The following is a 14,963-nucleotide window of genomic DNA, read 5'->3' as shown; positions in this document are numbered from 1 at the left end:
TTTAAAAGAGTGACCAAGGAAGGCCTTGACAAAGTGACATGTTCTCATTCCCTTGCCTTGTTTTAAAATTAGGTCACTTCTGCCAATGAAAACAGGGGAAGTGTACTGTGAAACTTGTAGGAAAACGTTTCTCACAACAAAGATAGAGGCACAAGAAGAGACAATTGCTCTTCTTCCTCTGGATGTTGCTTTAATTGGATGTGAAACTGGGAAGAGCTGCAGACACCTTGGGACCAGCTTGATGACACTAAGCATGTCAGGGTGGAGAGAGAGAACAAAACTGGGACCTTGATTATTTTTCTGAGCCACAGAATTAACTAACCCTGAAGTCGGATCTGTGCCTGTGCTTTTTGTAATGTGAAATAGTTATTTTTCATATTGTATATGTCAGTTTAAATCAGAGTCTCTTTTACTTGCGGCTGAAGGCATCCTAACTGATATAGAATGGGCCCTGGTAGCTTTAATAGACTGCAATAAGCCAGTTTGCAAAATCCTAAGTATATAGGGATGGAAACTTATGACATTTTCCTACAATACTGGCACTTTCCTGGTTCACAATCTTACATGTAAGTTTAGCAACTTCTTAAGGTTTGATAGAAAAATGACTGCCTACTAGAGTTTGTTAACCCAAGATGTAAGGAATTCCAGACGCCACTCTTGAAAACTCATATTTGGGCAATCAGGGTTCTAGTTTACAATGATGTATGCAGAAGAGCTGGGGAGGTGGAGAGGTGCAGAGATGAGGACAAAGTTCCCTCTTTAATAGGCAAGAGGAGTGAACTGGTGAATCACTGTGGTGCTGGTTGTGGAGGGAAATTGGTTTCACTGAGTTTGCAGTCTCTAGAAAATTTCCCTTGTCACTGAGAGCTAATAAGAACTGCAGTCTTCGATTTCACTGTCACAAGTTGCCACCTGTGGTAGGTAGAATAGTGGGCTCCCTCTTTCCCCAGGATATCTACAACCTGGTCTCTGCATCCCATGGATTTGCTCTTCTATGTGGCAAAGGGGATATCAGAGTTATGATAAAGCTCATGGATACTCAGATGGAGGGTTTATCCTGGATTATTATTATTAGGATGGGCGCAGTTGAATTACAGGAACTCTTAAAAGCAGAGAATTCTTTCCTGACTGGAGTCAGAGAAAGCACTGGGTGGAGACAACTGACTCAGGAGTGGGACTGATCTACCCTGCTGCCTTCCAAGGCAAAACTGAGACATGGGTGCCTCTGGATGCTGGAACAGCCCTTAGCTATCAGCCAACAACAAAACAGAGATTTCCGTCCTATGGCAGCAAGGGGGTGAGTGCTGCCAACAATCTGAATAAGCAAGGAAAGAGATTCTCTCCTCCAGCCTCCAGGGAGAAACATATCCCTGCTGATGGCTTGATTTTAACCCGGCGAGATCCAGGTCAAGCTTCTCACTATAGAACTGTAAGATAATAAATGTGAGCTCTTTTAAGTTGCCAAGTTTGCAGTCACTTATTATCAGAGCAATAGGAAATGAATCTACCCAACCCAGTGAAGAGGGCTGTCCCAAGTTGATGGGGTACTCGAGTGAACTATTGGATGGTTGGTAGGAGTAGGGAAAGGTTGAAAATGGAGTGCAACTTTGAAGTAGCCCAGGTAAGCAGAGAAGAGAAGGATGCTCTGAGCCTTGGGTAGAGCAGACGTGGAAAGCAGCTGGATGGTGTAGTAGTTATGTATTTTATGTAATAAACTCCTCCAGACTTAGTGTTAACAATAGCAGCATATTGTGTGGGTCAGCTCTCAGCTGTGTGGTTCTTCTGCTGATCTCAGCTGGGCTCTCTCATGTATTTGTCGACAGCTGCCAGTCAGTCAGGCGGCTGCTTCTGGGGTTTGGCTTATCAGCTGGGGTGATGAGATGACTGGCCATGAATTTCTTACCATCCAGCACAATAGCCCAACCTGTTCACAAGGTTGCTGGTGGGGATCTCAAAGGCAGCAAGAAACATTTTTTCCAAGTTTTTTTTTTTTTTTTTTTTTTGCTTATATCATGATTGCTACTTCCTATTAGCCAAATAGTCACATGTTTGTTCCAAGGTCAGTATATTAGAGTACTAGGGTTTGCACAGTAAAATAGTGACAGAGTAGGTGGATTAAACAATACAATTTTATTTTCATACAGTTCTGGAGCCTGGAAGTCTGAGATCAAGGTGTTGGCAGATTTGGGAGGCTCTTCTCCTTGGATTGTGGAGGGCCACCCTCTTGTTGCCCCCTCACATGGTCTTTTCTCTGTGTGCATCCCTGGTGTCTCTCCTCTTTTTATATAGACACCAAGTCAGATTGGATGAGGCCTTCCCTCATGGCCTAATTTTAATAATCCCCTCTTTCAAGTTCTTGTCTCTAAATATGGTTTCATTGGGAGGTACTAGGGATTAGGGCTTCAATGTACAATGGGAGAATACTATACCATTCAGTATGGGAGGGGATTACTCAAAGGCACTGTTATGGTTTGAATATGAGGTATGTCCCCAAACCTCCTGTGTTAATGCAAGAATATTCAGAGGTGAAATCATTAGATTATAAGAGTTCATCCTAGTTCAAATGGACTAATTGGGTGATAGCTATAGGCAGGTGGGATATAGATGGAGGAGGTGGGCCACTAGGGGCATACTCTGGAAGGGTTCATCTTCCCTGTAACCCCTGGCCCGCCCCCCACTTTCTGGATAGCACAAATGGAGCAGTGCTCCCCTACCATGCCCTTCCACCATGATGTGCTACCTTACTTGGACCTAGAGCAATGGAATTGGCTGGCGATGGACTGAACCTATGGAACCATGAGTCAAAACGAACATTCCCTCCACTAAGTTGTTCTTGTGAGGTATTTTGGTCATAGTGATAAAAAGCTTACTAAAAGGGGTACATACAATGTGTGGTCAAGTGAGGGAGTCATTCTCTAGCAATCTACTTACAGATTAAAATGTAGGAAAGGAAAAAAAATTCTCAGGAGTTCCTCTTGCTGTCTCTGCTCCAGGTGTAGTGTCCACAAACTATGGCTGTGGGCTAAATGTGACCTCCAATCCATTTTTTGTAAATAAAATTTACTGGAACTGACTCTGCTCCTTCATGCTAAAATGGCAGAGTTAAGTAGTTATGCTATAAGCTATACGGTCTGCAGAGTTTTAGCCTATGTATTATAGGACTTTTACAGAAAAAGTATGTTGTTCCCCAGTGTTAGAGAATTATAGGAAAGCCACAAATCAGATGGTAGAAGGGTAAACTATCCCAGATAACTGCCAGCAGGAAACATATGGTCTAGGGGTGGGAAGGAAGGTGGAAGGCACAATTTCCCTTGCTCGGTTCATGTAAACAAATTGTCAGATAAGCAACAGTTCTGGAACGGTTACAGGATTGGTCCTCATGGTGTGGCTTACGAAGTTCGCTGAAACTCTTTCATAGAAGGTGGTGGTGTTACACCACACTGGCCATTCACTCATCAGCTACCCACATGTCAAGAATTATCTTGAAAAAGCCAATTGGCATACACAGGGAACAAAGCAGGAGTTCCAGCTTTGATGGGGATTTCCCCTCCTGTGTACTAAGCCTCATTCACACCCAATAGGAAGGCCATGCTGCTTTTAAAGCCCATTTCACATTTTTAAACCAATTCTGTTAAGCATGACTTCAGCTGTCACTTCTTGTTATTTTGGGAGAAGCTTGATGCTCTTAGGTTTGAAACATCCCATCCATTCGTTCAATGGGCTTCTGATAACTATCCCTGCCCATCGGGTATGAAGTCGACACCAATTATGCAGCTGACTGCCTGAACGATAGAGTATTTTAGCATGAGCCACAATGCCATCTAGTTACAATTGTTCTTGTTCTTACTGTGTTTGGCTACCTGGCGTCTGCTATTCCACCAACCCAGGACTTCAAAACTGGTGAAATTTTTACTACTGCTGCAAATGATGAGCACAGGTAGAATATGGGAATGAACAAAAGTTGATAGTAGGCTCAGTGCTGTCCACACTGCAGATGTGGTCTCTAACCCCACTGGAATCAAGAGAAGCAAGCTTTTCAAACCCTTGCTGCATAAGCCTTGTTATCACCAAAATAGACCACTTGAGACGGAAGTACAGACAGATTTGCTGCTGATGACAGCACACCAGGACCTGCTCTCCATCCAGGTACATTGATATGCATATTCACTCTACTGGAAAAAAAATCATCTCCTCTTCTACCCTGGGACACAGCTTCTGTAGACTCTGGAATCTGCTATTTTATACCCACCTGCTGGTACAATATAAGCAGCTGCAATAGGCATCAAGCTATGAAAAGCTCGGAGGAGCACTATTGCAGTGTGAATTGCTTCCTTGCTCTGTACTGTTTGGTGATTGTAAGATGGATTGGCAGATTAGCACAGGCACACACAGTGTTTGTGGACAGAACAGGGAGGGTGATTTTCCCCTGCTTCCCCTACCAGCTATTTCATACCAGTCCCTTTGCCACCTATGAAAAATGAGGGATTTGTTAATGTTTCTTAGTGGAAATCCAAAGGCCAGAATCACAGATTTGAACTCCTTTGCTTTTTTTCCCCCTTCAAACTGCCAGATAAGAGCCTCCGATACTACTGGCAGAAGAGGCTACGGGCTCCTGCTGTTGGTGGCTCATAGAAACTTCCAGCATAGCAGTTTGCTGACCCTTTAAATTTTATACCATGAACCAGCTAAATAAACAGAGCCGTCTTCCCTTAATGCAGAAAGTTGTTTCCAAAATGCAAAAACAAGTTGACAAAAGGAGCACAGGCAACTTGGAGGCGTGGAGGCTGCCTCGCTCTTTGGGAGTCTTGTGCAGCCGTGTGGGTAATCTATGGTAACATCTTGTCTTCAACACGTTGACCTCACTTTGATTCAGACATTCTAGAAAGGGATTCATTTCTTCTCCATTTCAAAGCTGTTTATCTGGCTTAAAAAATAGCTGCTTTAAACAGAAGCCTTTACACTTGTCTGGGTAAATTCTGTTCCAATTTTTGTTTTGGCCACAAGTCAAAGATAACAGCTGTGCGCTTGCGGGTTCACTGAACTCTACGTGCTTGCTGGCTGCATCACAGGCCAGAGGGAATAACCAATAATTAGAACATTTCGGGTCATCTTGGGAAGAACAGAGTTTTCTCATGTTTGGAAAGGTGATGTGACCTCCCTCTGATTTTTCCAAATGTGGATTTGTTGCTGACTCAATGTGGAGTTGAATACATGAGCCTGGACTCATTGTTGTTGTTGTGTCCTCCCTTTCCCCAAATAGCACCTGATAAATGGAGACTGAGAACTATATTTAATGTTTTTCAGCTTAACCATAGCTCCACCACAGGCCTGAGCCACAATAACGAGGGAAAATACTCAGGCATTTCTAGCACATCAGCATTTCTGATCATAATGATTTGTGACTCAGGCCTTGAAAGCTGTGGGGTTTCTTCCTAGTTGAATCAATACAAGTTTACATAAATATATGTTTCTGTTTTCCTTTTGTTCTTGTTTCAGCATTCATGTTTACTTGCTGGCAACCACAGACAATGGGAAGGATGTGTGTGTGTGTGTGTGGTGGGGGAGAAATGGAGCAGATAGAGAGATGATTCAGAAGAAATTATTTGGGTGGGTTTTAATTTCTTTCCTGATTATGACTTCTTAGTTTATTTTGCTTGCGAAATGTAGCATTGGCATTTTCATTTGAAAAGATTAAATTTATCCTGTGCATCTAAAGAATGTAACTATTTATCTATTACATTGATTATAAACTCTAGTCATCCCTGTAGAGTGAGGGTGTTTGGTGGGCTAGAGCTTTTCTTATCAGAGACAAGTATCCTAAAGCATTAATCAACAGGGATGTAGAGGCTGGTAGGCTGCAGATGCAAGGTGCCAAGAGAGCACACATTCTACATTTAAATACTCAGTCTAGGAGACTTGGCTGGCAAGACAGAGGGTGATTATATTTTGCATGTTTTGTGCCATGTATAGGAAAACCTCTCACTTCCACTTGGATACCCACAAGGATGAGATTCACCTGTGGGACAGCCCTTGCTACTTAGTCATACCCCCTCCCTGCTTTCATTCTGTTCTCTCTGGGCACATGAAACACTGCGTCTTTCTGTGGCTAACGTAGAAAATGCACCTGATGAGGCCACAAGTGAGATCTGAAATTCAGACGCCTGTCAGCTTGACAAACTCTGGGCCCTCACAGCCATACAGGGTTAGGTTGGGAAGTGGTGGTCTTTCACTAACTTGTCCACATTTTCCATATTGGTTAGAGGAAGCTCTGAGCACTTCTTGGAGTGCCTCTGATCCTGATGTCCTTTACTTTGGATACTTCTGACTTACATACCCTTCAGTTCTGTTTCAATAAGAAAGTAAATGCATGATTATTAGTTAATATAAATATACTTTCTCTGAGTTTAATTAAGTAAAGCCCAGCTAGATACAGATATTTATATGGAATATCCACATATTTTCCATTAATTTCTTTAATAATGTGTGTATATGTATATGTATGTTATATATTCAAGTATATAATATATATCATATATATGTTTATATATATAAATATACATTTTTTTGGGGGGGAAGAGGGTCCTAGGGGGGTTATAGGGGTTGAACCCAGGTCTTCTCTCATGCCAGGCAAACACTCTACCACTGAGCTACATCTCTAGACCTTTTTAGTTTTTAACTGTTTGAAACACAGTTACACTAAGTTGCCGAGGCTGGCCTCAAACTTGTGATCCTCCTGCCTCAGACTCTCAAGTAGCTGGGATTACAGAAGTTCTACACAATGCCCAGTATCTTTGCAAATATTTTCATCGACATTTTATATTCAAAGGGAAAAACCAGAACACACTTGAAGTTTATGTGATTTTATTCTACTCACTCTATCAGCCAGCATAGGGTCATCTAAATAAATTCTTGAAGTATGGTCTAGATCAGGACTGATATTATCGGCTGGTAACAAGGGATTCTGCCCACAAAACCATGATAGGAAAATATTCCTAGCATCTCTTCACCCTCGAAGGTGTGTATTCAGAGCAGTGCATACCACTAAGTAATTTACAGTCATTGTGTCCCTGTAGGCTGTTTCCTAAGTGGTTCTGAGCACAAAGGATTCTGAATAAGCCAAGACCGTGTAAAGCTTTCTTCAGAGATGGTGTGTGGGTTCAGCTGCAAGAGACTGAGCACACTCTTTTTTCTAAAACAAGACCCAAATATGCTGTCACACTTCTGGGGCACATTTCCTGTCTGCTCAGAGCATCCCTCTAGGATTGAAGCAACAAAGGGAGGTGGGAGGGAAAATTTGTTGAATCCCAGAGATGCATGTGCTTGCAAATTATTTTCCAGTGTCAAGATTTAGAATCTGGGGAGAGACAGGAAGGTGTACAGCAGGGGTTTTGTTTTTCTTTCTCAGCAATTCTAGCAATGGCATGAGAAATTAGCTGTCTTGCCTGCTGAGAGTTAGGTATACCATACTTCACGTAAGCCTTTGTTTCTAGTATTCTGGTCTTTAAATTGTGGGCCTTCTTTATTAGTTACCCTCATTACCTTCATAATGTTGACACATAGGGGATGTAAGTCTCTATTACTAATATGCTTAATCTGATCATTTTACACTGCTGACTTTTCTATTCCTCCAAATATCTTTACTCCTTCACTTTTGGCAACACTGCATATAGGTGCTCATTTAACAATGAAAAAGTACCTCTGGAACATCTCTTGTTGTGGGAATGTAAATCAATCTCAAGACCATCAAAGAGAAGCACTCCTGCACACAGGAATAAATTGCCATTTAGTTTCCCAGGGCCTGACAGAGAAAACCATAGACATATTTAAGGAAGCAGAAGTCAGTTTTCTTATATATCTGAGGCTAAATATGATTAATGATCATTACTATTCTTACCCTCATTTTATTCCTGTATTGAAGTTATTCTGACCTATGTCCATTACAAAAAACAAGCTTGCCATACAAGAGTGGATCAGGAGATTTGAGAGAGGCACCAATGGCTTAGTGAGAGAATGAATTGCCCATTTTCCAATATGGAGTTGTTCTTTTTTGTTGTTGTTGTTGGTACAGGGGAATGAACCCAGGGCTTTGCACATACTAGGCACATACTCTACCATTGAGATATGCTCCATTTTACTTTAAAGGAATTTATTGGTACATTACAGGTTTGTTGTTATTTATCCATACATGCACACAATAGAAAAATATAATCTAGTCAATTTTGTTCCTCTGTACCTACCCTTCCCCTCCTTTACTTCTTCCCCTTAGTTCCCTTCCTTTATTCTACTTGTCCTTTTTTTTGGGGGGGGGTGTTACTAGGAATTGAAGTCAGGGACACTCGACCACTGAGCCACATATCCACCCTTATTTTGTATTTTATTTAGAGAAAGGGCCTCACTGACTTGCTTAGCACCTTGCTGTTGCTGACGCTGATATTGAACTTGAGATCCTCCTGCCTCAGCCTCCTGAGCTGCTGGGATTACAGACATGCGCCACTGCGCCCAGCTGCTTGTCCTTTTTAAAAATGTTGACATTGAGAAATGGTCTCACTAAGTCGTCCAGGTTGGCCTTGAACTTGCTATCCTCCTGCCTCAGCCTCCGGAGTTGCTGAGATTCCAGGCATGCACCACTGTGTTGCCACAGGTCAGAAGGTCTGTAAGTAATGGAATCCGGTTTGATGGCCTCAGGGTTGTTGTTCTACCCCTTGAACCTGCTGCCTTTCACCCATACTCCTCAGAATTGCCTTTGATAAGTTGACATTTTGGGGATGAGGCTCCTGTTCCTGAGTTTCATTTCTCATTCACCTCCATCTTCCCACTCACTTGTTTTTTTTTTTTTTTTTTTTCTGACTTGCTTTCATATTGGGGCAATCCCTTCTTGTCTCTTAGAGGGACTTCAGCTCTCTTATGATGGTGTCCCTTTGTTCTTGCACAGCAAAGGGCCCATTACATTCAGAGCACTTAAAACCTAAATTGTTAGCAACTATAAGCTACTGTCCCTTTCTTGAAGGGAAGCAAAGTCCCGATTCTCAAATTTTCTAGGAAGTGAGTAGAAATGTTTGCCCTCCATTCTTTTAATGCATCAAAGAAAAAGAACAACAGAAACAGCTGAACTTAGACAAGTTACAGAGACAATCAAAGGGTAGTGCACAAAATATAGTAAGAGGTTAGCCCCTGAGCTCGGCCTGCATTTATTCTATTTAAATAGCTAGCTGAATATATAACCAATTCAAATCCTTAATTTGTCTATTGTAAAATAGATCTAATATCTAGCTAGTTCTGTGAGTGTGAAAATCAATGGAGATGATGTGTATAAAGTATTCACCATAGTGCTGGGCACTAGTAAGCTTTTGATAAAAGATATTTTCATTAAATTTGATTATGATGATGATTAAAGCCCTGGATGACTAAATGACTGGTTAAGTCTATTGCATTTTAACTCTATGAATTCACCGAAGAGCCCTGCAGAGGCTGGGAATATCTTAAATTAGCTTGGGACTGGCCATGCTTTGATAGCCCCTCAAAACACATCATTCCAGACTTTACTCAAGACCTGTTTACAAGAGGCTGGGAGGACACTTTTATACCACCGTGTCTAAAAGCAATTGTATTATTTTTGATGTACTTTTAAAAGTTTCGGAGAGAACAAATTATTTTCCAGAAGCGAGATAAAGCAAAATTTGTTGGAAATGTATTAGAGACCAAATACATAAAAAAACAAAGGTGTAGAAAGGGAAGTGAAGGAAAGAGAGGTTGATAACTAAGTAAATGGTTCAGCCATTTAGATTGAAAACAGCAAGTTCTGCAGGTAGGATCACAGCTTGGTGCCAGGTGAACAGACCTCACATTTTTTTAGTTGTGCATCTTTTCAAACCAGATGGTAATAGAAAGAAATGGAAGGGAGAGTAGGCTGGGTTCATTGTTACGGGTAGAAAAGAAGCCGTGCTCTATATACTTTTTTTTTTTTTTTAAACAAGCTCACACACAAACACAGCAGAAGCACAGGCATATAAATGTGGGCCAAAGGGCCTTAAAACAATACAACACAAATCCCAATCTGACCAAGCACCTTGGGAGGAGTGGCAGATTTCTATTTCACAGCTGATAATAGCTTCAAAGACATGAACAATAACCAAGTGTGTAGGGTAGAAAGGCTTGAATTTCTGAGTCAGAGGAAACCTATAAGCTGGGAAGAGATGGAGCAAGAACTGATAAAAAGCATTGTAAGCTGAGCACCAGTCCCTAATATGCAGACATAGGTGATTAATTTTTAGTTAAAATTCATTATTATTCAAGTAAGGCCCATATTTGTACCAGGGAAATGTGTGGTGATTAGATCACATATGAAAATTTTTTTGAAATCTTAGAGGAACATACTTAACTAAAATTTCTAAAGAATGGGCCACCAACTACCTGATGATAGCTATTCTAATTCTAGGCACAAAATATATGAGGAATTAACCATTATCTAGAAAGTATGAAAGCCTGACTTAGTGCCCTCACTTCTTCATCCTGCCCGGAATTGTATTGCTTGCTGTGTGACTTTGTGGTTCTTCCTGTTACGGGAGTGAAGTAGCCCCCAAAAGATTCTTACCATAATTAAGCATCTCCAGGGACCCCCACCATAATTAAGCTTCTCGTTAACAAGATTTTACAAAGAATGTCAGCAGGATTTTTGTAGAGAACTCTCACTGTGGTTTGCAGCTTCCTCTTTCTTGTAAAAGCTAGGTACTACAATCAAGCTTGTTGCTGTGCTGAAGATATTATCTCTCATTTTCTTGGTAACAACTTGTGAAACCTCTGTTTGACCTAAAACATGGAACAAAAAATAACTATTTTGTACCCACCCATTGTCATGTAACCACCCCAGTGAGTATAAATCTAAAAGAATTTCCAGATGTGGTGGGGGGGCAGAGAATTTTAGGCATAAGCCCCTCTGGAACACTGCAGCTTAAATAAACCTGCTTCCTGAAAATCCCTCTGGTGTCCAGCCTCATTGGTCCTACATCAGGAGAGAGCTATTTGATTACTTGATTTTGGTCTCAGGCAGGTGGTTTGCCTTGTCAAATGAGACGCTGGCATGGAGGCTTGAAATATCCTTGCATGATTACCTTGTCCTCTCACACATCTAACATTTTCCAAAAGAAGATCAAATTCCAACTACTTTCTCATCCAAGGAGGATAAAAGACACAGGGACCAACCCTAAACCAATCTGAAGATGGGGGCTAAATCCAATTTAACTCACCCAGAGCAACTGACTCCAAGTTGGCTAGGCATCCCACATGTGAGAGTACTGAAACATTTTTGGAGTTGCTTATTACATAGCAGTAGTTGGCTGATACAATGTATCTTCTTGAGTCACTTCTATTTTAGTGGGAAGAGATATCATTGTGGGTTATGCTTGGAGCCACTAATAATTAAAAATCCTAAATTTTAAAGTTCTTGCCCAATAATATTTCCACAGAGAAAATGGTCAAAAAATACTTAGTGAATTTGGCCTCAAATATATCCTGTTTTCTTTACTGCACGGCATCAATCAAGTGAAAATGACCAAGGAATAATTTGGAACCAAATCTGTGGTGTTTCAAAATACAGGTATTTTATAGACAGGTCCTCAGTGGCTGCTGGAGGTACAGATTAGGGGATGGGGCTTATTTAACTAATGAGTTTCTCTGCATTTTGTGTTTAAGTAAAATCCCAAAGCTGTTTCAGCTTGCCTCTAGAATAATAGTAAGAAGAAAAATTTAACATTTTTTCTCAATGGAAGGTCTTTTTTTTTCCATTGCTATACTGAATCATTAAAATGATTTGAGAATTTTTCTACTATTACTATTATAAAGACAAATGTCCCCCTGTTTTTTTAGTATCAATTGCTCAGAATGGTAGTATTTTAACCCTCCTACAGTAACTCCCTAATTTTAAAGGTTGTCCATCTTTCTCTGACTCCCTGCTGGATTCTAGCAGAACTTTCCACACATGAAGGCAAACTGAATGAGACTATATCCCCAAAGGAAGATATTAAATATTAAAACCCAAGATAGTTGGAAGTTTCCTTGGAAATATAATAAAATGATGTAATAGCAGCAACCAACATTTATTGGCATCCTAATCTTTACAAACGGCATCTACTTTCTAATCTAATGGCAAATGTCTTATGAGACCCATACATCTCTAGCCTCCTCTCACTTAGTGGCTTCACACTTTTACCAAATTGCTGCACTGGGAAGGAGCAGAGATGGAATTTGAATGCATGATTCAGATCTTCTATGGTGTGGATATGTTTTTGAACCTCTCAAATTCATGTATTGGAGGTTTTGTCTCACCATAAAGTAATTAAGTTATTAAAAGGACCTAGTTAAGAGTAGGAAAAGTGGTTAGGAAAGTGGTTAGGTCATGGTAGCCAAAGCCCTTGGAAAGGATTATTGCTGGTCTTATGAAGTGAGGTTTTTCTTGTGAGAATAAGTTGTTTAAAAATGGTTAAGACTCGTCCTTTCTCACTCATTGGCATGATGTCTTGTAGTGTGATCTTTCCTTTTTTGCATTCTACCTGCTGTGCTGGAATATGTAGCTAAGAATGCCCTTACCAGAAGAAGAAACAAAGGGGCTGCCTGATCTTGTATATTCAGCTGCCAAAACTGTGAACTTGCCGCGTTCCGGCGAATGGCCCGAGTCCAGCGAGAGGCGGCGGGATTAAAAAAAAACAAAACAAAAAACACAGGAGTCCGAGGTTCTTCATCCAGGGGGAATCTCTCACTTTATTATCTCAGCTCATACTTATATATTTCTTTCAGACAGAATGGAAAGTTACTGGTAGGCGGAAGCAAGGACGGAGGGGGGCAGGTGGTCCTTGTCGACTCATACTAAGCCTTCAACCAGGAACCTTATCAGACCCAAGCAGGTCAGGACATTCCCACATGACCATTATAGGCTGAATATGAAAACAGACACCACAAATCTTTCAAGGCCTTGGGAGCTGGCCTCTTTGACGTGCACAACAAGAAACCAGGGCCGGCACCAAGTCCCGGGGGCCAGGGGGGATCCGAGCCAGCATGAACTAAATAATGTTTCTTTATTTCTAAGGTACCCAGCTTCTGATATTTTGTTACAGTGACAAAAAACCAGAATGAGTGATCTTACCATATTTTGTACTTGTGACCAGAAACAGAAGCAGGAAGACTTGGTGACTTCAATCCAACTTTTAGATACAAACTAGATTCAAATTCCTGATAGCTAAATAAGCTTATCTCCTCTGTACCTCTCTGAATTTCAGTTTCTTCAGCTAGAAAATGGTGATTACAATGGCCAATACTGCAGGGCTTATTTTCAAGGAACAAACAAAATAATGATCGTTGCTGGTATTGTTCTTATATGAATCTGGTACTCATCAGGAACCTCATGTTCCACAGGGTAAAGCAATTGAGGCCAGAATGGGATGGGGTGTTTGTTGTCATTCTAAATCAGGGAAACCAAACAATGGTTTTACTCAATATAATAAAGCTACTTTAGGAAAAAATGTTCTGCTTATAAAATAGTAGGGCAGGTAGTCTCTTTCTACAAAACCTATTTTTCAAATGTATAGACATGACTATGAGAAAGAACAGTCTAAATATAAAAGATATAGGCAACAATGGTCAACTATTTCCTTTCAAGAACTGAATCTGATTCTTTTATGATAAGAAACTGTAACTACTTCTAGTTCAGCAGTTATGATAATGCCATCAGAAAACCAAAGGTGAGCCCATCTTTCTGAGGGCACATGTCTCGTGTTAAGAAGTCAAGCAGGCTGTGTCTGGTGTTGCATGTCTGTAATCCCATCTACTTAGGAGTCTGAGACAGGAGTAGTACAAGTTCAAGGCCAGCCTGGACAATTTAGTGAGAACTTGTCTCAAAATAAAATAACTATAAAAAGGGCTTTGATGTAGCTCAGTGGTTGTTTGCCTAGCATGTGAGAAGCCCTGGATTCAATCCCCAGTACTGGGGGGCCAGGTGGGGAGGATTCAGTCAAAGCAAAGGAAAACCTGGATGAATTTGTCAAATATTGTCTAGAGAGTCCAAATTTTCTACTTAGTTGGCTTTTGATGCCACTAATATGCATCATTTTCACAATAGGCATAAAAGGATGATTTGAATAGGTGAAAATTTTGCTTCCCTGCTAGGAATTTTTCTTGTCTGATTTTAAATATGTAGGGAAGGTTTACTAGTGTAATATTTGAAATAAAAATTTTAAATGTGACTAGGTGGTAAATGAAAAAAAATCACAGTTCTCTAAATGTAACTTCATTCAGCAATATACGTTGTCTGTGTTTCTCCGCAGCAAGTGGTGAAATGAAAAATGTCATGTACACACAAGGTTGACAAATTGATTTTTCTTTATGAGTACACATCTTTGCATTAAGAATCAGAAAAAAAGAAACATTTATACTTTGCAGGTTTAAATGTGGAATTTATACCACTTGGCCCATTGAAAATTTGCTAAGAAGAGCATAGAGGAAAACCATCAATATTTCTGTGATGTTTTGATTTTTACTAGTGATGCTTTCTTAAGTACCACCTGTTTCCCTGAAGCTGAATTCAGAAGGTAAATCCCAATCTTCAGGTATTATTGTTTGTTTTCAGCATTTCTAGCTAGAAAACATAAAATGTTAAAATAATCTTCAAAAATGATACATAATTCTTGTTCTTTAAAAAATAACTAGATATGTAATTTTTGTTCCTTCTTCATGCACGATTCTTGGATTCACATATGATTATTCTCTAAACTTTGCTCTGAGAGCCCACAGCCTTCAGAAGAAATATAAAATATATATATAATTTCCCATTGAAGTCACCTGGAAGATGATTTCCCAAAAGAACAACAAAAAATTGTTTTTAAACAATGGATGAATGTGGAGTTGTGGAAACTCTGATTAAACTTCTTTGTAAGTTTTAAGCCAAGGCAAAAGAGGACAAGCCAGATGTAATGGAA

The 14,963-nt window shown here is 40.3% G+C and overlaps 1 long non-coding RNA gene across 1 annotated transcript in view; it reads left to right on the top strand.

Moving 5' to 3' along the window:
* LOC308654458 overlaps nucleotides 1-12,932 on the top strand; it is a 1,408,498-nt gene extending 1,395,566 nt beyond the window's left edge. Inside the window, exon 3 of the long non-coding RNA XR_014023276.1 lies at nucleotides 12,831-12,932. This is a non-coding gene — a long non-coding RNA (uncharacterized lncRNA). The remainder of the gene's footprint in view (nucleotides 1-12,830) is intronic.
* The last annotated feature ends 2,031 nt before the right edge of the window (nucleotides 12,933-14,963 follow it).

The sequence above is a fragment of the Spermophilus citellus genome, assembly GCF_964194105.1.
Source record: "Spermophilus citellus genome assembly, chromosome: 1".
Taxonomy (NCBI): domain Eukaryota; kingdom Metazoa; phylum Chordata; class Mammalia; order Rodentia; family Sciuridae; genus Spermophilus; species Spermophilus citellus.
This window is presented reverse-complemented; position numbering and strand designations above follow the sequence as displayed.